This window comes from Schistocerca nitens, chromosome 6 (assembly GCF_023898315.1).
Source record: "Schistocerca nitens isolate TAMUIC-IGC-003100 chromosome 6, iqSchNite1.1, whole genome shotgun sequence".
NCBI lineage: Eukaryota > Metazoa > Arthropoda > Insecta > Orthoptera > Acrididae > Schistocerca > Schistocerca nitens.
The window spans coordinates 757271164-757294828 of NC_064619.1; positions in this window are offsets into that span (position 1 = coordinate 757271164).

Below are 23665 nucleotides of genomic sequence, written 5' to 3' on the forward strand. Positions count from 1 at the left end.
CCTGTGTAATCAGTTTTACATTCCGATGCACCTCTGCAAGTTTACTGTATCCATTGGACCTTCTCATTGACGATGAAACACAGAATTTGCATCGGATTTAAATATAAGAGACACAATGCCGACTTAAGTACAGGAAGACTGTGTCTTCCTACTGTCTATGTTTTGAGCGTTTCCTGTGTCACCAGTTTTACATTCCGATGTACCTCTGCAGGTTTACTGTATCGATTGGACATTCCCATTGACGATGAAAAACAGAAATTGCATCGGAATTAAGTATAAGAGACACAATGCCGACTTAAGTACAGGAAGACTGAGCCTTCCTACTGTCTACGTTTTGAGCGTTTCCTGTGTCACCAGTTTTACATTCCGATACACCTCTGCAGAATTTCTGTATCCATTGGACCTTCCCATTGACGATGAAACACAGAAATTGCATCGGATTTAAATATAAGAGGCACAATGCCGAATTAAGTACAGGAATACTGAGTCATCCTACTGTCTATGTTTTGAGCGTTTTTTGTGTCACCAGTTTTACATTCCGATGCACCTCTGCAGGTTTACTGTATCCATTGGACCTTCACAGTGACGATGAAATACAGATATTGCATCAGAATTAAATATAAGAGACACAATGCCGATTTAAGTACAGGAAGACTGAGCCTTTATACTGTCTATGATTTCAGCGTTTCCTGTGTAATCAGTTTTACATTCCGATGCAACTCTGCAGGTTTACTGTATTCCTTGGACCTTCCCATTGACGATGAAACACAGAAATTGCATCGGAATTAAATATAAGTGACACAATGCCGACTTAAGTACAACAAAACTGAGTCTCCTTAGGGTCTATGTTTTGAGCGTTTCCTGTGTCACCAGTTTTACATTCCGATGCACCTCTGCAAGTTTACTGTATCCATTGGACCTTCCCATTGACGATGAAACACAGAAATTGCATCGGATTTAAATATAAGAGACACAATGCCGACTTAAGTACAGGAAGACTGAGTCTTCCTACTGTCTACGTTTTGAGCGTTTCCTGTGTCACCAGTTATACACTGCGATACACCTCTGCAGGTTTACTGTATCCATTGGACATTCCCATTGACGATGAAACACAGAAATTGCATCGGCTTTAAATATTAGAGACACAATGCCGACTTAAGTACAGGTAGACTGAGTCTTCCTACTGTCTATGTTTTGAGCGTTTCCTGTGTAATCAGTTTTACATTCCGATGCACCTCTGCAAGTTTACTGTATCCATTGGACCTTCCCATCGACGATGAAACACAGAAATTGCATCGGAATTAAATCTAAGGGATACAATGTCGACTTAAGTGCAGGAAGACTGAGTCTTCCTACTGTCTATGTTTTGAGCGTTTTTTGTGTCACCAGTTTTACATTCCGATGCACCTCTGCAGGTTTACTGTATCCATTGGACCATCACAGTGACGATGAAACACAGAAATTGCATCGGATTTAAATATAAGAGACACAATGCCGACTTAAGTACAGGAAGACTGAGCCTTCCTACTGTCTATGTTTTGAGCGTTTCCTGTGTCACCAGTTTTACATTCCGATGCACCTCTGCAGGTTTAGAGTATCGATTGGACCTTCCCATTGACGATGAAACACAGGAATTGCATCGGAATTAAATATAAGAGACACAATGCCGACTTAAGTACAGGAAGACTGAGTCTTCCTACTGTCTACGTTTTGAGCGATTCCTGTGTCACCAGTTTTACATTCCGATACACCTCTGCAGAATTTCTGTATCCATTGGACCTTCCCATTGACGATGAAACACAGAAATTGCATCGGATTTAAACATAAGAGACACAATGCCGAATTAAGTACAGGTATACTGAGTCTTCCTACTGTCTATGTTTTGAGCGTTTTTTGTGTCACCAGTTTTACATTCCGATGCACCTCTGCAGGTTTACTGTATCCATTGGACCATCACAGTGACGATGAAACACAGAAATTGCCTCGGATTTAAATATAAGAGACACAGTGCCGACTTAAGTACAGGAAGACTGAGTCTTCCTACTGTCGATGTTTTGAGCGCCAGTTTTAGATTCGGATGCACCTCTGCAGGTTTACTGTATTCCTTGGACCTTCACAGTGACGATGAAATACAGATATTGCATCAGAATTAAATATAAGACACACAATGCCGATTTAAGTACAGGAAGACTGAGCCTTTATACTGTCTATGTTTTCAGCGTTTCCTGTGTAATCAGTTTTACATTCCGATGCAACTCTGCAGGTTTACTGTATTCCCAGGACCTTCCCATTGACGATGAAACACAGAAATTGCATCGGAATTAAATATGAGACACAAAGCCGACTTACGTACAAGAAAACTGAGTCTTCTTACTGTGTATGTTTTGAGCGTTTCCTGTGTCACCAGTTTTACATTCCGATGCACACCTGCAGGTTCACTGTATCCATTCGACCTTCCCATTGACGATGAAACACAGAATTTGAATCGGATTTAAATATAAGAGACACAATGCCGACGTAAGTACAGGAAGACTTAATCTTACTACTGTCTATGTTTTGAGCGTTTCCTGTGTCACCAGTTTTTCATTCCGATGCACCTCTGCAGGTTTACTGTATCCATTCGACCATCACAGTGACGATGAAACACATAAATTGCATCGGAATTAAATATAAGAGACACAATGCCGACTTAAGTACTACAAAACTGAGTCTCCTTAGGGTTTAACTTTTGAGCGTTTCCTGTGTCACCAGTTTTACATTCCGATGCACCTCTGCAGGATACTGTATCCTTGTACATTCACAGTGACGATGAAACACAGAAATTGCTTTGGAATTAAATATAAGAGATACAATGCCGAAATAAGTACAGGAAGACTGTGTCTTCCTACTGTCTATGTATTGATCGTTTCCTGTGTCACCAGGTTTACATTCCGATGCACCTCTGCAGGTTTACTGTATCCATTGGACCATCCCATTGACGATGAAACACAGAAATTGCATCGGATTTAAATATAAGAGACACAATGCCGACTTAAGTACAGGAAGACTGAGTCTTCCTACTGTCTATGTTTTGATCGTTTCCTGTAACACCAGTTTTACATTCCGATGCACCTCTGCAGGTTTAGTGTATCCATTGGACCTTCCCAGTGACGATGAAACACAGAAATTGCATCGGAATTAAATATAAGAGACACAATACCGTCTTAAGTACATGAAAACTGAGTCTCCTTAGGGTTTATCTTTTGAGCGTTTCCTGTGTCACCAGTTTTACATTCCGATGCACCTCTGCAGGATACTGTATCCTTGGACATTCACAGTGACGATGAAACACAGAAATTGCTTTGGAATTAAATATAAGAGATACAATGCCGAAATAAGTACAGGAAGACTGTGTCTTCCTACTGTCTATGTATTGAGCGTTTCCTGTGTCACCAGGTTTACATTCCGATGCACCTCTGCAGGTTTACTGTATCCATTGGACCTTCCCATTGACGACGAAACACAGAAATTGCAACGGATTTAAATATAAGAGACACAATGCCGACTTAAGTGCAGGAAGACTGAGTCTTCCTACTGTCTACGTTTTGAGCGTTTCCTGTGTCACCAGTTTTACATTCCGATGCACCTCTGCAGGTTTACTGTATCCATTGGACCTTCCCATTGACGATGAAACACAGAAATTGCATCGGATTTAAATATAAGAGACACAATGCCGACTTAAGTACAGGAAGACTGAGTCTTCCTACTGTCTATGTTTTGATCGTTTCCTGTAACACCAGTTTTACATTCCGATGCACCTCTGCAGGTTTAGTGTATCCATTGGACCTTCCCAGTGACGATGAAACACAGAAATTGCATCGGAATTAAATATAAGAGACACAATGCCGTCTTAAGTACATGAAAACTGAGTCTCCTTAGGGTCTATGTTTTGAGCGTTTCCTGTGTCACCAGTTTTACATTCCGATGGACCTCTGCAGGTTTACTGTATCCATTGGACCTTCCCATCGACGATGAAACACAGAAATTGCATCGGAATTAAATCTAAGGGATACAATGTCGACTTAAGTGCAGGAAGACTGAGTCTTCCTACTGTCTATGTTTTGAGCGTTTTTTGTGTCACCAGTTTTACATTCCGATGCACCTCTGCAGGTTTACTGTATCCATTGGACCATCACAGTGACGATGAAACACAGAAATTGCATCGGATTTAAATATAAGAGACACAATGCCGACTTAAGTACAGGAAGACTGAGCCTTCCTACTGTCTATGTTTTGAGCGTTTCCTGTGTCACCAGTTTTACATTCCGATGCACCTCTGCAGGTTTAGAGTATCGATTGGACCTTCCCATTGACGATGAAACACAGGAATTGCATCGGAATTAAATATAAGAGACACAATGCCGACTTAAGTACAGGAAGACTGAGTCTTCCTACTGTCTACGTTTTGAGCGATTCCTGTGTCACCAGTTTTACATTCCGATACACCTCTGCAGAATTTCTGTATCCATTGGACCTTCCCATTGACGATGAAACACAGAAATTGCATCGGATTTAAACATAAGAGACACAATGCCGAATTAAGTACAGGTATACTGAGTCTTCCTACTGTCTATGTTTTGAGCGTTTTTTGTGTCACCAGTTTTACATTCCGATGCACCTCTGCAGGTTTACTGTATCCATTGGACCATCACAGTGACGATGAAACACAGAAATTGCCTCGGATTTAAATATAAGAGACACAGTGCCGACTTAAGTACAGGAAGACTGAGTCTTCCTACTGTCTATGTTTTGAGCGCCAGTTTTAGATTCGGATGCACCTCTGCAGGTTTACTGTATTCCTTGGACCTTCACAGTGACGATGAAATACAGATATTGCATCAGAATTAAATATAAGACACACAATGCCGATTTAAGTACAGGAAGACTGAGCCTTTATACTGTCTATGTTTTCAGCGTTTCCTGTGTAATCAGTTTTACATTCCGATGCAACTCTGCAGGTTTACTGTATTCCCAGGACCTTCCCATTGACGATGAAACACAGAAATTGCATCGGAATTAAATATGAGACACAAAGCCGACTTACGTACAAGAAAACTGAGTCTTCTTACTGTGTATGTTTTGAGCGTTTCCTGTGTCACCAGTTTTACATTCCGATGCACACCTGCAGGTTCACTGTATCCATTCGACCTTCCCATTGACGATGAAACACAGAATTTGAATCGGATTTAAATATAAGAGACACAATGCCGACTTAAGTACAGGAAGACTTAATCTTACTACTGTCTATGTTTTGAGCGTTTCCTGTGTCACCAGTTTTTCATTCCGATGCACCTCTGCAGGTTTACTGTATCCATTCGACCATCACAGTGACGATGAAACACATAAATTGCATCGGAATTAAATATAAGAGACACAATGCCGACTTAAGTACTACAAAACTGAGTCTCCTTAGGGTTTATCTTTTGAGCGTTTCCTGTGTCACCAGTTTTACATTCCGATGCACCTCTGCAGGATACTGTATCCTTGTACATTCACAGTGACGATGAAACACAGAAATTGCTTTGGAATTAAATATAAGAGATACAATGCCGAAATAAGTACAGGAAGACTGTGTCTTCCTACTGTCTATGTATTGAGCGTTTCCTGTGTCACCAGGTTTACATTCCGATGCACCTCTGCAGGTTTACTGTATCCATTGGACCTTCCCATTGACGATGAAACACAGAAATTGCATCGGATTTAAATATAAGAGACACAATGCCGACTTAAGTACAGGAAGACTGAGTCTTCCTACTGTCTATGTTTTGATCGTTTCCTGTAACACCAGTTTTACATTCCGATGCACCTCTGCAGGTTTAGTGTATCCATTGGACCTTCCCAGTGACGATGAAACACAGAAATTGCATCGGAATTAAATATAAGAGACACAATACCGTCTTAAGTACATGAAAACTGAGTCTCCTTAGGGTTTATCTTTTGAGCGTTTCCTGTGTCACCAGTTTTACATTCCGATGCACCTCTGCAGGATACTGTATCCTTGGACATTCACAGTGACGATGAAACACAGAAATTGCTTTGGAATTAAATATAAGAGATACAATGCCGAAATAAGTACAGGAAGACTGTGTCTTCCTACTGTCTATGTATTGAGCGTTTCCTGTGTCACCAGGTTTACATTCCGATGCACCTCTGCAGGTTTACTGTATCCATTGGACCTTCCCATTGACGACGAAACACAGAAATTGCAACGGATTTAAATATAAGAGACACAATGCCGACTTAAGTGCAGGAAGACTGAGTCTTCCTACTGTCTACGTTTTGAGCGTTTCCTGTGTCACCAGTTTTACATTCCGATGCACCTCTGCAGGTTTACTGTATCCATTGGACCTTCCCATTGACGATGAAACACAGAAATTGCATCGGATTTAAATATAAGAGACACAATGCCGACTTAAGTACAGGAAGACTGAGTCTTCCTACTGTCTATGTTTTGATCGTTTCCTGTAACACCAGTTTTACATTCCGATGCACCTCTGCAGGTTTAGTGTATCCATTGGACCTTCCCAGTGACGATGAAACACAGAAATTGCATCGGAATTAAATATAAGAGACACAATGCCGTCTTAAGTACATGAAAACTGAGTCTCCTTAGGGTCTATGTTTTGAGCGTTTCCTGTGTCACCAGTTTTACATTCCGATGGACCTCTGCAGGTTTACTGTATCCATTGGACCTTCCCATCGACGATGAAACACAGAAATTGCATCGGAATTAAATCTAAGGGATACAATGTCGACTTAAGTGCAGGAAGACTGAGTCTTCCTACTGTCTATGTTTTGAGCGTTTTTTGTGTCACCAGTTTTACATTCCGATGCACCTCTGCAGGTTTACTGTATCCATTGGACCATCACAGTGACGATGAAACACAGAAATTGCATCGGATTTAAATATAAGAGACACAATGCCGACTTAAGTACAGGAAGACTGAGCCTTCCTACTGTCTATGTTTTGAGCGTTTCCTGTGTCACCAGTTTTACATTCCGATGCACCTCTGCAGGTTTAGAGTATCGATTGGACCTTCCCATTGACGATGAAACACAGGAATTGCATCGGAATTAAATATAAGAGACACAATGCCGACTTAAGTACAGGAAGACTGAGTCTTCCTACTGTCTACGTTTTGAGCGATTCCTGTGTCACCAGTTTTACATTCCGATACACCTCTGCAGAATTTCTGTATCCATTGGACCTTCCCATTGACGATGAAACACAGAAATTGCATCGGATTTAAACATAAGAGACACAATGCCGAATTAAGTACAGGTATACTGAGTCTTCCTACTGTCTATGTTTTGAGCGTTTTTTGTGTCACCAGTTTTACATTCCGATGCACCTCTGCAGGTTTACTGTATCCATTGGACCATCACAGTGACGATGAAACACAGAAATTGCCTCGGATTTAAATATAAGAGACACAGTGCCGACTTAAGTACAGGAAGACTGAGTCTTCCTACTGTCTATGTTTTGAGCGCCAGTTTTAGATTCGGATGCACCTCTGCAGGTTTACTGTATTCCTTGGACCTTCACAGTGACGATGAAATACAGATATTGCATCAGAATTAAATATAAGACACACAATGCCGATTTAAGTACAGGAAGACTGAGCCTTTATACTGTCTATGTTTTCAGCGTTTCCTGTGTAATCAGTTTTACATTCCGATGCAACTCTGCAGGTTTACTGTATTCCCAGGACCTTCCCATTGACGATGAAACACAGAAATTGCATCGGAATTAAATATGAGACACAAAGCCGACTTACGTACAAGAAAACTGAGTCTTCTTACTGTGTATGTTTTGAGCGTTTCCTGTGTCACCAGTTTTACATTCCGAAGCACACCTGCAGGTTCACTGTATCCATTCGACCTTCCCATTGACGATGAAACACAGAATTTGAATCGGATTTAAATATAAGAGACACAATGCCGACTTAAGTACAGGAAGACTTAATCTTACTACTGTCTATGCTTTGAGCGTTTCCTGTGTCACCAGTTTTTCATTCCGATGCACCTCTGCAGGTTTACTGTATCCATTCGACCATCACAGTGACGATGAAACACATAAATTGCATCGGAATTAAATATAAGAGACACAATGCCGACTTAAGTACTACAAAACTGAGTCTCCTTAGGGTTTATCTTTTGAGCGTTTCCGGTGTCACCAGTTTTACATTCCGATGCACCTCTGCAGGATACTGTATCCTTGTACATTCACAGTGACGATGAAACACAGAAATTGCTTTGGAATTAAATATAAGAGATACAATGCCGAAATAAGTACAGGAAGACTGTGTCTTCCTACTGTCTATGTATTGAGCGTTTCCTGTGTCACCAGGTTTACATTCCGATGCACCTCTGCAGGTTTACTGTATCCATTGGACCTTCCCATTGACGACGAAACACAGAAATTGCAACGGATTTAAATATAAGAGACACAATGCCGACTTAAGTGCAGGAAGACTGAGTCTTCCTACTGTCTACGTTTTGAGCGTTTCCTGTGTCACCAGTTTTACATTCCGATGCACCTCTGCAGGTTTACTGTATCCATTGGACCTTCCCATTGACGATGAAACACAGAAATTGCATCGGATTTAAATAAAAGAGACACAATGCCGACTTAAGTACAGGAAGACTGAGTCTTCCTACTGTCTATGTTTTGATCGTTTCCTGTAACACCAGTTTTACATTCCGATGCACCTCTGCAGGTTTAGTGTATCCATTGGACCTTCCCAGTGACGATGAAACACAGAAATTGCATCGGAATTAAATATAAGAGACACAATACCGTCTTAAGTACATGAAAACTGAGTCTCCTTAGGGTCTATGTTTTGAGCGTTTCCTGTGTCACCAGTTTTACATTCCGATGGACCTCTGCAGGTTTACTGTATCCATTGGACCTTCCCATCGACGATGAAACACAGAAATTGCATCGGAATTAAATCCAAGGGATACAATGTCGACTTAAGTGCAGGAAGACTGAGTCTTCCTACTGTCTATGTTTTGAGCGTTTTTTGTGTCACCAGTTTTACATTCCGATGCACCTCTGCAGGTTTACTGTATCCATTGGACCATCACAGTGACGATGAAACACAGAAATTGCATCGGATTTAAATATAAGAGACACAATGCCGACTTAAGTACAGGAAGACTGAGCCTTCCTACTGTCTATGTTTTGAGCGTTTCCTGTGTCACCAGTTTTACATTCCGATGCACCTCTGCAGGTTTAGAGTATCGATTGGACCTTCCCATTGACGATGAAACACAGGAATTGCATCGGAATTAAATATAAGAGACACAATGCCGACTTAAGTACAGGAAGACTGAGTCTTCCTACTGTCTACGTTTTGAGCGATTCCTGTGTCACCAGTTTTACATTCCGATACACCTCTGCAGAATTTCTGTATCCATTGGACCTTCCCATTGACGATGAAACACAGAAATTGCATCGGATTTAAACATAAGAGACACAATGCCGAATTAAGTACAGGTATACTGAGTCTTCCTACTGTCTATGTTTTGAGCGTTTTTTGTGTCACCAGTTTTACATTCCGATGCACCTCTGCAGGTTTACTGTATCCATTGGACCATCACAGTGACGATGAAACACAGAAATTGCCTCGGATTTAAATATAAGAGACACAGTGCCGACTTAAGTACAGGAAGACTGAGTCTTCCTACTGTCTATGTTTTGAGCGCCAGTTTTAGATTCGGATGCACCTCTGCAGGTTTACTGTATTCCTTGGACCTTCACAGTGACGATGAAATACAGATATTGCATCAGAATTAAATATAAGAGACACAATGCCGATTTAAGTACAGGAAGACTGAGCCTTTATACTGTCTATGTTTTCAGCGTTTCCTGTGTAATCACTTTTACATTCCGATGCAACTCTGCAGGTTTACTGTATTCCCTGGACCTTCCCATTGACGATGAAACACAGAAATTGCATCGGAATTAAATATGAGACACAAAGCCGACTTACGTACAAGAAAACTGAGTCTTCTTACTGTGTATGTTTTGAGCGTTTCCTGTGTCACCAGTTTTACATTCCGATGCACACCTGCAGGTTCACTGTATCCATTCGACCTTCCCATTGACGATGAAACACAGAAATTGCATCGGCATTAAATATGAGACACAATGCCGACTTAAGTACAGAAAGACTGAGTCTTCCTACTGTCTATGCTTTGAGCGTTTCCTGTGTCACCAGTTTTTCATTCCGATGCACCCCTGCAGGTTTACTGTATCCATTGGACCTTCCCATTGACGATGAAACACAGAAATTGCATCGGATTTAAATATAAAAGACACAATGCCGACTTAAGTACAGGAAGACTGAGTCTTCCTACTGTCTATGTTTTGAGCGTTTCCTGTGTCACCGGTTTTTCATTCCGATGCACCTCTGCAGGTTTTCTGTATCCATTCGTTCTTCACAGTGACGATGAAACACAGAAATTGCATCGGAATTAAATATAAGAGACACAATGCCGACTTAAGTACAAGAAAACTGAGTAATCTTGGGGTCTATGTTTTGAGCGTTTCCTGTGTCACCAGTTTTACATTCCGATGCACTTCTGCAGGTTTACTGTATCCATTGGACCTTCACAGTGACGATGAAACACAGAAATTGCATCGGAAAAAAATATAAGAGACACAATGCTGCCATAAGTACTACAAAACTGAGTCTCCTTAGGGTCTATGTTTTGAGCGTTTCCTGTGTCACCCGTTTTACATTCCGATGCACCTCTGCAGGTTTAGTGTTTCCATTGGACCTTCCCAGTGACGATGAAACACAGAAATTGCATCGGAATTAAATATAAGAGACACAATGCCGACTTAAGTACAAGAAAACTGAGTCTCCTTAGGGTCTATGTTTTGAGCGTTCCTGTGTCACCGGTTTTATATTTCGATGGACCTCTGCAGGATTTCTGTATCCCTTGGACCTCCCCATCGACGATGAAACACAGAAATTGCATCGGAATTAGATCTAAGAGACACAATGTCGACTTAAGTACAGGAAGACTGAGTCTTCCTACTGTCTACGTTTTGAGCGTTTCCTGTGTCACCAGTTTTACATTCCGATGCACCTCTGCAGGTTTACTGTATCCATTTGACCTTCCCATTGACGATGAAACACAGAAATTGCATCGGATTTAAATATAAGAGACGCAATGCCGACTTAAGTACAGGAAGACTGAGTCTTCCTACTGTCGATGTTTCGAGCGTTTCCTGTGTCACCAGTTTTACATTCCGATGCACCTCTGCAGGTTTACTGTATCCATTGGACCTTCCCATGGACGATGAAACACAGAATTTGTATCGGATTTAAATATAAGAGACACAATGCCGACTTAAGTACAGGAAGACTTAATCTTACAACTGTCTATGTTTTGAGCGTTTCCTGTGTCACCAGTTTTTCATTCCGATGCACCTCTGCAGGTTTACTGTATCCATTCGACCATCACAGTGACGATGAAACACATAAATTGCATCGGAATTAAATATAAGAGACACAATGCCGACTTAAGTACTACAAAACTGAGTCTCCTTAGGGTCTATCTTATGAGCGTTTCCTGTGTCACCAGTTTTACATTCCGATGCACCTCTGCAGGATACTGTATCCTTGGACCTTCACAGTGACGATGAAACACAGAAATTGCTTTGGAATTAAATATAAGAGATACAATGCCGAAATAAGTACAGGAAGACTGTGTCTTCCTACTGTCTATGTATTGAGCGTTTCCTGTGTCACCAGGTTTACATTCCGATGCACCTCTGCAGGTTTACTGTATCCATTGGACCTTCCCATTGACGACGAAACACAGAAATTGCAACGGATTTAAATATAAGAGACACAATGCCGACTTAAGTGCAGGAAGACTGAGTCTTCCTACTGTCTACGTTTTGAGCGTTTCCTGTGTCACCAGTTTTACATTCCGATGCACCTCTGCAGGTTTACTGTATCCATTGGACCTTCCCATTGACGATGAAACACAGAAATTGCATCGGATTTAAATATAAGAGACACAATGCCGACTTAAGTACAGGAAGACTGAGTCTTCCTACTGTCTATGTTTTGATCGTTTCCTGTAACACCAGTTTTACATTCCGATGCACCTCTGCAGGTTTAGTGTATCCATTGGACCTTCCCAGTGACGATGAAACACAGAAATTGCATCGGAATTAAATATAAGAGACACAATGCCGACTTAAGTACATGAAAACTAAGTCTCCTTAGGGTCTATGTTTTGAGCGTTTCCTGTGTCACCAGTTTTACATTCCGATGGACCTCTGCAGGTTTACTGTATCCATTGGACCTTCCCATCGACGATGAAACACAGAAATTGCATCGGAATTAAATCTAAGGGATACAATGTCGACTTAAGTGCAGGAAGACTGAGTCTTCCTACTGTCTATGTTTTGAGCGTTTTTTGTGTCACCAGTTTTACATTCCGATGCTCCTCTGCAGGTTTACTGTATCCATTGGACCATCACAGGGACGATGAAACACAGAAATTGCATCGGATTTAAATATAAGAGACACAATGCCGACTTAAGTACAGGAAGACTGAGCCTTCCTACTGTCTATGTTTTGAGCGTTTCCTGTGTCACCAGTTTTACATTCCGATGCACCTCTGCAGGTTTAGAGTATCGATTGGACCTTCCCATTGACGATGAAACACAGGAATTGCATCGGAATTAAATATAAGAGACACAATGCCGACTTAAGTACAGGAAGACTGAGTCTTCCTACTGTCTACGTTTTGAGCGTTTCCTGTGTCACCAGTTTTACATTCCGATACACCTCTGCAGAATTTCTGTATCCATTGGACCTTCCCATTGACGATGAAACACAGAAATTGCATCGGATTTAAATATAAGAGACACAATGCCGAATTAAGTACAGGTATACTGAGTCTTCCTACTGTCTATGTTTTGAGCGTTTTTTGTGTCACCAGTTTTACATTCCGATGCACCTCTGCAGGTTTACTGTATCCATTGGACCATCACAGTGACGATGAAACACAGAAATTGCCTCGGATTTAAATATAAGAGACACAGTGCCGACTTAAGTACAGGAAGACTGAGTCTTCCTACTGTCTATGTTTTGATCGTTTCCTGTGTCACCAGTTTTAGATTCGGATGCACCTCTGCAGGTTTACTGTATTCCTTGGACCTTCACAGTGACGATGAAATACAGATATTGCATCAGAATTAAATATAAGAGACACAATGCCGATTTAAGTACAGGAAGACTGAGCCTTTATACTGTCTATGTTTTCAGCGTTTCCTGTGTAATCAGTTTTACATTCCGATGCAACTCTGCAGGTTTACTGTATTCCCTGGACCTTCCCATTGACGATGAAACACAGAAATTGCATCGGAATTAAATATGAGACACAAAGCCGACTTACGTACAAGAAAACTGAGTCTTCTTACTGTCTATGTTTTGAGCGTTTCCTGTGTCACCAGTTTTACATTCCGATGCACACCTGCAGGTTCACTGTATCCATTCGACCTTCCCATTGACGATGAAACACAGAATTTGAATCGGATTTAAATATAAGAGACACAATGCCGACTTAAGTACAGGAAGACTTAATCTTACTACTGTCTATGTTTTGAGCGTTTCCTGTGTCACCAGTTTTTCATTCCGATGCACCTCTGCAGGTTTACTGTATCCATTCGACCATCACAGTGACGATGAAACACATAAATTGCATCGGAATTAAATATAAGAGACACAATGCCGACTTAAGTACTACAAAACTGAGTCTCCTTAGGGTTTATTTTTTGAGCGTTTCCTGTGTCACCAGTTTTACATTCCGATGCACCTCTGCAGGATACTGTATCCTTGGACCTTCACAGTGACGATGAAACACAGAAATTGCTTTGGAATTAAATATAAGAGATACAATGCCGAAATAAGTACAGGAAGACTGTGTCTTCCTACTGTCTATGTATTGAGCGTTTCCTGTGTCACCAGGTTTACATTCCGATGCACCTCTGCAGGTTTAGTGTATCCATTGGACCTTCCCATTGACGACGAAATACAGAAATTGCATCGGATTTAAATATAAGAGACACAATGCCGACTTAAGTGCAGGAAGACTGAGTCTTCCTACTGTCTACGTTTTGAGCGTTTCCTGTGTCACCAGTTTTACATTCCGATGCACCTCTGCAGGTTTACTGTATCCATTGGACCTTCCCATTGACGATGAAACACAGAAATTGCATCGGATTTAAATATAAGAGACACAATGCCGACTTAAGTACAGGAAGTTGAGTCTTCCTACTGTCTATGTTTTGAGCGTTTCCTGTGTCACCAGTTTTACATTCCGATGCACCTCTGCAGGTTTAGTGTATCCATTGGACCTTCCCATTGACGACGAAATACAGAAATTGCATCGGATTTAAATATAAGAGACACAATGCCGACTTAAGTGCAGGAAGACTGAGTCTTCCTACTGTCTACGTTTTGAGCGTTTCCTGTGTCACCAGTTTTACATTCCGATGCACCTCTGCAGGTTTACTGTATCCATTGGACCTTCCCATTGACGATGAAACACAGAAATTGCATCGGATTTAAATATAAGAGACACAATGCCGACTTAAGTACAGGAAGTTGAGTCTTCCTACTGTCTATGTTTTGAGCGTTTCCTGTAACACCAGTTTTACATTCCGATGCACCTCTGCAGGTTTAGTGTATCCATTGGACCTTCCCAGTGACGATGAAACACAGAAATTGCATCGGAATTAAATATAAGAGACACAATGTCGACTTAAGTACATGAAAACTGAGTCTTCTTAGGGTCTATGTATTGAGCGTTTCCTGTGTCACCAGTTTTACATTCCGATGCACTTCTGCAGGTTTACTGTATCCATTGGACCTTCACAGTGACGATAAAACACAGAAATTGCATCGGAATTAAATATAAGAGACACAATGCTGCCATAAGTACTACAAAACTGAGTCTCCTTAGGGACTATGTTTTGAGCGTTTCCTGTGTCACCAGTTTTACATTCCGATGCACCTCTGCAGGATACTGTATCCTTGGACCTTCACAGTGATGATGAAACACAGAAATTGCTTTGGAATTAAATATAAGAGATACAATGCCGAAATAAGTACAGGAAGACTGTGTCTTCCTACTGTCTATGTATTGAGCGTTTCCTGTGTCACCAGGTTTACATTCCGACACACCTCTGCAGAATTTCTGTATCCATTGGACCTTCCCATTGACGATGAAACACAGAAATTGCATCGGATTTAAATATAAGAGACACAATGCCGACTTAAGTACAGGAAGTTGAGTCTTCCTACTGTCTATGCTTTGAGCGTTTCCTGTGTCACCAGTTTTACATTCCGATGCACCTCTGCAAGTTTACTGTATCGATTGGACCTTCCAATTGACGATGAAACACAGAAATTGCATCGGAATTAGATCTAAGAAACACAATGTCGACTTATGTACAGGAAGACTGAGTCTTCCTACTGTCTACGTTTTGAGCGTTTCCTGTGTCACCAGTTTTACATTCCGATGCACCTCTGCAGGTTTACTGTATCCCTTCGACCTTCACAGCGACGATGAAAAACAGATATTGCATCGGAATTAAATATAAGAGACACAATGCCGACTTAAGTACAAGAAAACTGATTCTTCTAAGGCTCTATGTTTTGAGCGTTTCCTGTGTCATCAGTTTTACATTCCGATGGACCTCTGCAGGTTTACTGTATCCCTTGGACCTTCCCATTGACGATGAAACACAGAAATTGCATCGGAATTAAATCTAAGGGACACAATGTCGACATAAGTGCAGGAAGACTGAGTCTTCCTACTGTCTACGTTTTGAGCGTTTCCTGTGTCACCAGTTTTACATTCCGATGCACCTCTGCAGGTTTACTGTATCCATTGGACCTTCCCATTGACGATGAAACACAGAAATTGCATCGGATTTAAATATAAGAGACACAATGCCGACTTAAGTACAGGAAGACTTAATCTTACTACTGTCTACGTTTTGAGCGTTTCCTGTGTCACCAGTTTTACATTCCGATGCACCTCTGCAGGATACTGTATCCTTGGACCTTCACAGTGACGATGAGACACAGAAATTGCTTTGGAATTAAATATAAGAGGTACAATGCCGAAATAAGTACAGGAAGACTGTGTCTTCCTACTGTCTATGTATTGAGCGTTTCCTGTGTCACCAGGTTTACATTCCGATGCACCTCTGCAGGTTTACTGTATCCATCGGACCTTCCCATTGACGAAGAAACACAGAGATTGCATCGGATTTAAATATAAGAGACACAATGCCGACATAAGTGCAGGAAGACTGAGTCTTCCTACTGTCTACGTTTTGAGCGTTTCCTGTGTCACCAGTTTTACATTCCGATGCACCTCTGCAGGTTTACTGTATCCATTGGACCTTCCCATTGACGATGAAACACAGAAATTGCATCGGATTTAAATATAAGAGACACAATGCCGACTTAAGTACAGGAAGACTGAGTCTTCCTACTGTCTATGTTTTGAGCGTTTCCTGTAACACCAGTTTTACATTCCGATGCACCTCTGCAGGTTTAGTGTATCCATTGGACCTTCCCAGTAACGATGAAACACAGAAATTGCATCGGAATTAAATATAAGAGACACAATGCCGACTTAAGTACATGAAAACTGAGTCTTCTTAGGGTCTATGTATTGAGCGTTTCCTGTGTCACCGGTTTTTCATTCCGATGCACCTCTGCAGGTTTTCTGTATCCATTCGTTCTTCACAGTGACGATGAAACACAGAAATTGCATCGGAATTAAATATAAGAGACACAATGCCGACTTAAGTACAAGAAAACTGAGTAATCTTGGGGTCTATGTTTTGAGCGTTTCCTGTGTCACCAGTTTTACATTCCGATGCACTTCTGCAGGTTTACTGTATCCATTGGACCTTCCCATTGACGATGAAACACAGAATTTGTATCGGATTTAAATATAAGAGATACAATGCCGAAATAAGTACAGGAAGACTGTGTCTTCCTACTGTCTATGTATTGAGCGTTTCCTGTGTCACCAGGTTTACATTCCGATGCACCTCTGCAGGTTTACTGTATCCATTGGACCTTCCCATTGACGACGAAACACAGAAATTGCAACGGATTTAAATATAAGAGACACAATGCCGACTTAAGTGCAGGAAGACTGAGTCTTCCTACTGTCTACGTTTTGAGCGTTTCCTGTGTCACCAGTTTTACATTCCGATGCACCTCTGCAGGTTTACTGTATCCATTGGACCTTCCCATTGACGATGAAACACAGAAATTGCATCGGATTTAAATATAAGAGACACAATGCCGACTTAAGTACAGGAAGACTGAGTCTTCCTACTGTCTATGTTTTGATCGTTTCCTGTAACACCAGTTTTACATTCCGATGCACCTCTGCAGGTTTAGTGTATCCATTGGACCTTCCCAGTGACGATGAAACACAGAAATTGCATCGGAATTAAATATAAGAGACACAATGCCGTCTTAAGTACATGAAAACTGAGTCTCCTTAGGGTCTATGTTTTGAGCGTTTCCTGTGTCACCAGTTTTACATTCCGATGGACCTCTGCAGGTTTACTGTATCCATTGGACCTTCCCATCGACGATGAAACACAGAAATTGCATCGGAATTAAATCCAAGGGATACAATGTCGACTTAAGTGCAGGAAGACTGAGTCTTCCTACTGTCTATGTTTTGAGCGTTTTTTGTGTCACCAGTTTTACATTCCGATGCACCTCTGCAGGTTTACTGTATCCATTGGACCATCACAGTGACGATGAAACACAGAAATTGCATCGGATTTAAATATAAGAGACACAATGCCGACTTAAGTACAGGAAGACTGAGCCTTCCTACTGTCTATGTTTTGAGCGTTTCCTGTGTCACCAGTTTTACATTCCGATGCACCTCTGCAGGTTTAGAGTATCGATTGGACCTTCCCATTGACGATGAAACACAGGAATTGCGTCGGAATTAAATATAAGAGACACAATGCCGACTTACGTACAGGAAGACTGAGTCTTCCTACTGTCTACGTTTTGAGCGATTCCTGTGTCACCAGTTTTACATTCCGATACACCTCTGCAAAATTTCTGTATCCATTGGACCTTCCCATTGACGATGAAACACAGAAATTGCATCGGATTTAAACATAAGAGACACAATGTCGAATTAAGTACAGGTATACTGAGTCTTCCTACTGTCTATGTTTTGAGCGTTTTTTGTGTCACCAGTTTTACATTCCGATGCACCTCTGCAGGTTTACTGTATCCATTGGACCATCACAGTGTCGATGAAACGCAGAAATTGCCTCGGATTTAAATATAAGAGACACAGTGCCGACTTAAGTACAGGAAGACTGAGTCTTCCTACTGTCTATGTTTTGAGCGTTTCCTGTGTCACCAGTTTTACATTCCGATGCACCTCTGCAGGATACTGTATCCTTGGACATTCACAGTGACGATGAAACACAGAAATTGCTTTGGAATTAAATATAAGAGATACAATGCCGAAATAAGTACAGGAAGACTGTGTCTTCCTACTGTCTATGTATTGAGCGTTTCCTGTGTCACCAGGTTTACATTCCGATGCACCTCTGCAGGTTTACTGTATCCATTGGACCTTCCCATTGACGACGAAACACAGAAATTGCAACGGATTTAAATATAAGAGACACAATGCCGACTTAAGTGCAGGAAGACTGAGTCTTCCTACTGTCTACGTTTTGAGCGTTTCCTGTGTCACCAGTCTTACATTCCGATGCACCTCTGCAGGTTTACTGTATCCATTGGACCTTCCCATTGACGATGAAACACAGAAATTGCATCGGATTTAAATATAAGAGACACAATGCCGACTTAAGTACAGGAAGACTGAGTCTTCCTACTGTCTATGTTTTGATCGTTTCCTGTAACACCAGTTTTACATTCCGATGCACCTCTGCAGGTTTAGTGTATCCATTGGACCTTCCCAGTGACGATGAAACACAGAAATTGCATCGGAATTAAATATAAGAGACACAATGCCGTCTTAAGTACATGAAAACTGAGTCTCCTTAGGGTCTATGTTTGAGCGTTTCCTGTGTCACCAGTTTTACATTCCGATGGACCTCTGCAGGTTTACTGTATCCATTGGACCTTCCCATCGACGATGAAACACAGAAATTGCATCGGAATTAAATCTAAGGGATACAATGTCGACTTAAGTGCAGGAAGACTGAGTCTTCCCACTGTCTATGTTTTGAGCGTTTTTTGTGTCACCAGTTTTACATTCCGATGCACCTCTGCAGGTTTACTGTATCCATTGGACCATCACAGTGACGATGAAACACAGAAATTGCATCGGATTTAAATATAAGAGACACAATGCCGACTTAAGTACAGGAAGACTGAGCCTTCCTACTGTCTATGTTTTGAGCGTTTCCTGTGTCACCAGTTTTACATTCCGATGCACCTCTGCAGGTTTAGAGTATCGATTGGACCTTCCCATTGCCGATGAAACACAGGAATTGCATCGGAATTAAATATAAGAGACACAATGCCGACTTAAGTACAGGAAGACTGAGTCTTCCTACTGTCTACGTTTTGAGCGATTCCTGTGTCACCATTTTTACATTCCGATACACCTCTGCAGAATTTCTGTATCCATTGGACCTTCCCATTGACGATGAAACACAGAAATTGCATCGGATTTAAACATAAGAGACACAATGCCGAATTAAGTACAGGTATACTGAGTCTTCCTACTGTCTATGTTTTGAGCGTTTTTTGTGTCACCAGTTTTACATTCCGATGCACCTCTGCAGGTTTACTGTATCCATTGGACCATCACAGTGACGATGAAACACAGAAATTGCCTCGGATTTAAATATAAGAGACACAGTGCCGACTTAAGTACAGGAAGACTGAGTCTTCCTACTGTCGATGTTTTGAGCGCCAGTTTTAGATTCGGATGCACCTCTGCAGGTTTACTGTATTCCTTGGACCTTCACAGTGACGATGAAATACAGATATTGCATCAGAATTAAATATAAGAGACACAATGCCGATTTAAGTACAGGAAGACTGAGCCTTTATACTGTCTATGTTTTCAGCGTTTCCTGTGTAATCAGTTTTACATTCCGATGCAACTCTGCAGGTTTACTGTATTCCCAGGACCTTCCCATTGACGATGAAACACAGAAATTGCATCGGAATTAAATATGAGACACAAAGCCGACTTACGTACAAGAAAACTGAGTCTTCTTACTGTGTATGTTTTGAGCGTTTCCTGTGTCACCAGTTTTACATTCCGATGCACACCTGCAGGTTCACTGTATCCATTCGACCTTCCCATTGACGATGAAACACAGAATTTGAATCGGATTTAAATATAAGAGACACAATGCCGACTTAAGTACAGGAAGACTTAATCTTACTACTGTCTATGTTTTGAGCGTTTCCTGTGTCACCAGTTTTTCATTCCGATGCACCTCTGCAGGTTTACTGTATCCATTCGACCATCACAGTGACGATGAAACACATAAATTGCATCGGAATTAAATATATGAGACACAATGCCGACTTAAGTACTACAAAGCTGAGTCTCCTTAGGGTTTATCTTTTGAGCGTTTCCTGTGTCACCAGTTTTACATTCCGATGCACCTCTGCAGGATACTGTATCCTTGTACATTCACAGTGACGATGAAACACAGAAATTGCTTTGGAATTAAATATAAGAGATACAATGCCCAAATAAGTACAGGAAGACTGTGTCTTCCTACTGTCTATGTATTGAGCGTTTCCTGTGTCACCAGGTTTACATTCCGATGCACCTCTGCAGGTTTACTGTATCCATTGGACCTTCCCATTGACGACGAAACACAGAAATTGCAACGGATTTAAATATAAGAGACACAATGCCGACTTAAGTGCAGGAAGACTGAGTCTTCCTACTTTCTACGTTTTGAGCGTTTCCTGTGTCACCAGTTTTACATTCCGATGCACCTCTGCAGGTTTACTGTATCCATTGGACCTTCCCATTGACGATGAAACACAGAAATTGCATCGGATTTAAATATAAGAGACACAATGCCGACTTAAGTACAGGAAGACTGAGTCTTCCTACTGTCTATGTTTTGATCGTTTCCTGTAACACCAGTTTTACATTCCGATGCACCTCTGCAGGTTTAGTGTATCCATTGGACCTTCCCAGTGACGATGAAACACAGAAATTGCATCGGAATTAAATATAAGAGACACAATACCGTCTTAAGTACATGAAAACTGAGTCTCCTTAGGGTTTATCTTTTGAGCGTTTCCTGTGTCACCAGTTTTACATTCCGATGCACCTCTGCAGGATACTGTATCCTTGGACATTCACAGTGACGATGAAACACAGAAATTGCTTTGGAATTAAATATAAGAGATACAATGCCGAAATAAGTACAGGAAGACTGTGTCTTCCTACTGTCTATGTATTGAGCGTTTCCTGTGTCACCAGGTTTACATTCCGATGCACCTCTGCAGGTTTACTGTATCCATTGGACCTTCCCATTGACGACGAAACACAGAAATTGCAACGGATTTAAATATAAGAGACACAATGCCGACTTAAGTGCAGGAAGACTGAGTCTTCCTACTGTCTACGTTTTGAGCGTTTCCTGTGTCACCAGTTTTACATTCCGATGCACCTCTGCAGGTTTACTGTATCCATTGGACCTTCCCATTGACGATGAAACACAGAAATTGCATCGGATTTAAATATAAGAGACACAATGCCGACTTAAGTACAGGAAGACTGAGTCTTCCTACTGTCTATGTTTTGATCGTTTCCTGTAACACCAGTTTTACATTCCGATGCACCTCTGCAGGTTTAGTGTATCCATTGGACCTTCCCAGTGACGATGAAACACAGAAATTGCATCGGAATTAAATATAAGAGACACAATGCCGTCTTAAGTACATGAAAACTGAGTCTCCTTAGGGTCTATGTTTTGAGCGTTTCCTGTGTCACCAGTTTTACATTCCGATGGACCTCTGCAGGTTTACTGTATCCATTGGACCTTCCCATCGACGATGAAACACAGAAATTGCATCGGAATTAAATCTAAGGGATACAATGTCGACTTAAGTGCAGGAAGACTGAGTCTTCCTACTGTCTATGTTTTGAGCGTTTTTTGTGTCACCAGTTTTACATTCCGATGCACCTCTGCAGGTTTACTGTATCCATTGGACCATCACAGTGACGATGAAACACAGAAATTGCATCGGATTTAAATATAAGAGACACAATGCCGACTTAAGTACAGGAAGACTGAGCCTTCCTACTGTCTATGTTTTGAGCGTTTCCTGTGTCACCAGTTTTACATTCCGATGCACCTCTGCAGGTTTAGAGTATCGATTGGACCTTCCCATTGACGATGAAACACAGGAATTGCATCGGAATAAAATGTAAGAGACACAATGCCGACTGAAGTACAGGAAGACTGAGTCTTCCTACTGTCTACGTTTTGAGCGATTCCTGTGTCACCAGTTTTACATTCCGATACACCTCTGCAGAATTTCTGTATCCATTGGACCTTCCCATTGACGATGAAACACAGAAATTGCATCGGATTTAAACATAAGAGACACAATGCCGAATTAAGTACAGGTATACTGAGTCTTCCTACTGTCTATGTTTTGAGCGTTTTTTGTGTCACCAGTTTTACATTCCGATGCACCTCTGCAGGTTTACTGTATCCATTGGACCATCACAGTGACGATGAAACACAGAAATTGCCTCGGATTTAAATATAAGAGACACAGTGCCGACTTAAGTACAGGAAGACTGAGTCTTCCTACTGTCTATGTTTTGAGCGCCAGTTTTAGATTCGGATGCACCTCTGCAGGTTTACTGTATTCCTTGGACCTTCACAGTGACGATGAAATACAGATATTGCATCAGAATTAAATATAAGAGACACAATGCCGATTTAAGTACAGGAAGACTGAGCCTTTATACTGTCTATGTTTTCAGCGTTTCCTGTGTAATCAGTTTTACATTCCGATGCAACTCTGCAGGTTTACTGTATTCCCAGGACCTTCCCATTGACGATGAAACACAGAAATTGCATCGGAATTAAATATGAGACACAAAGCCGACTTACGTACAAGAAAACTGAGTCTTCTTACTGTGTATGTTTTGAGCGTTTCCTGTGTCACCAGTTTTACATTCCGATGCACACCTGCAGGTTCACTGTATCCATTCGACCTTCCCATTGACGATGAAACACAGAATTTGAATCGGATTTAAATATAAGAGACACAATGCCGACTTAAGTACAGGAAGACTTAATCTTACTACTGTCTATGTTTTGAGCGTTTCCTGTGTCACCAGTTTTTCATTCCGATGCACCTCTGCAGGTTTACTGTATCCATTCGACCATCACAGTGACGATGAAACACATAAATTGCATCGGAATTAAATATAAGAGACACAATGCCGACTTAAGTACTACAAAACTGAGTCTCCTTAGGGTTTATCTTTTGAGCGTTTCCTGTGTCACCAGTTTTACATTCCGATGCACCTCTGCAGGATACTG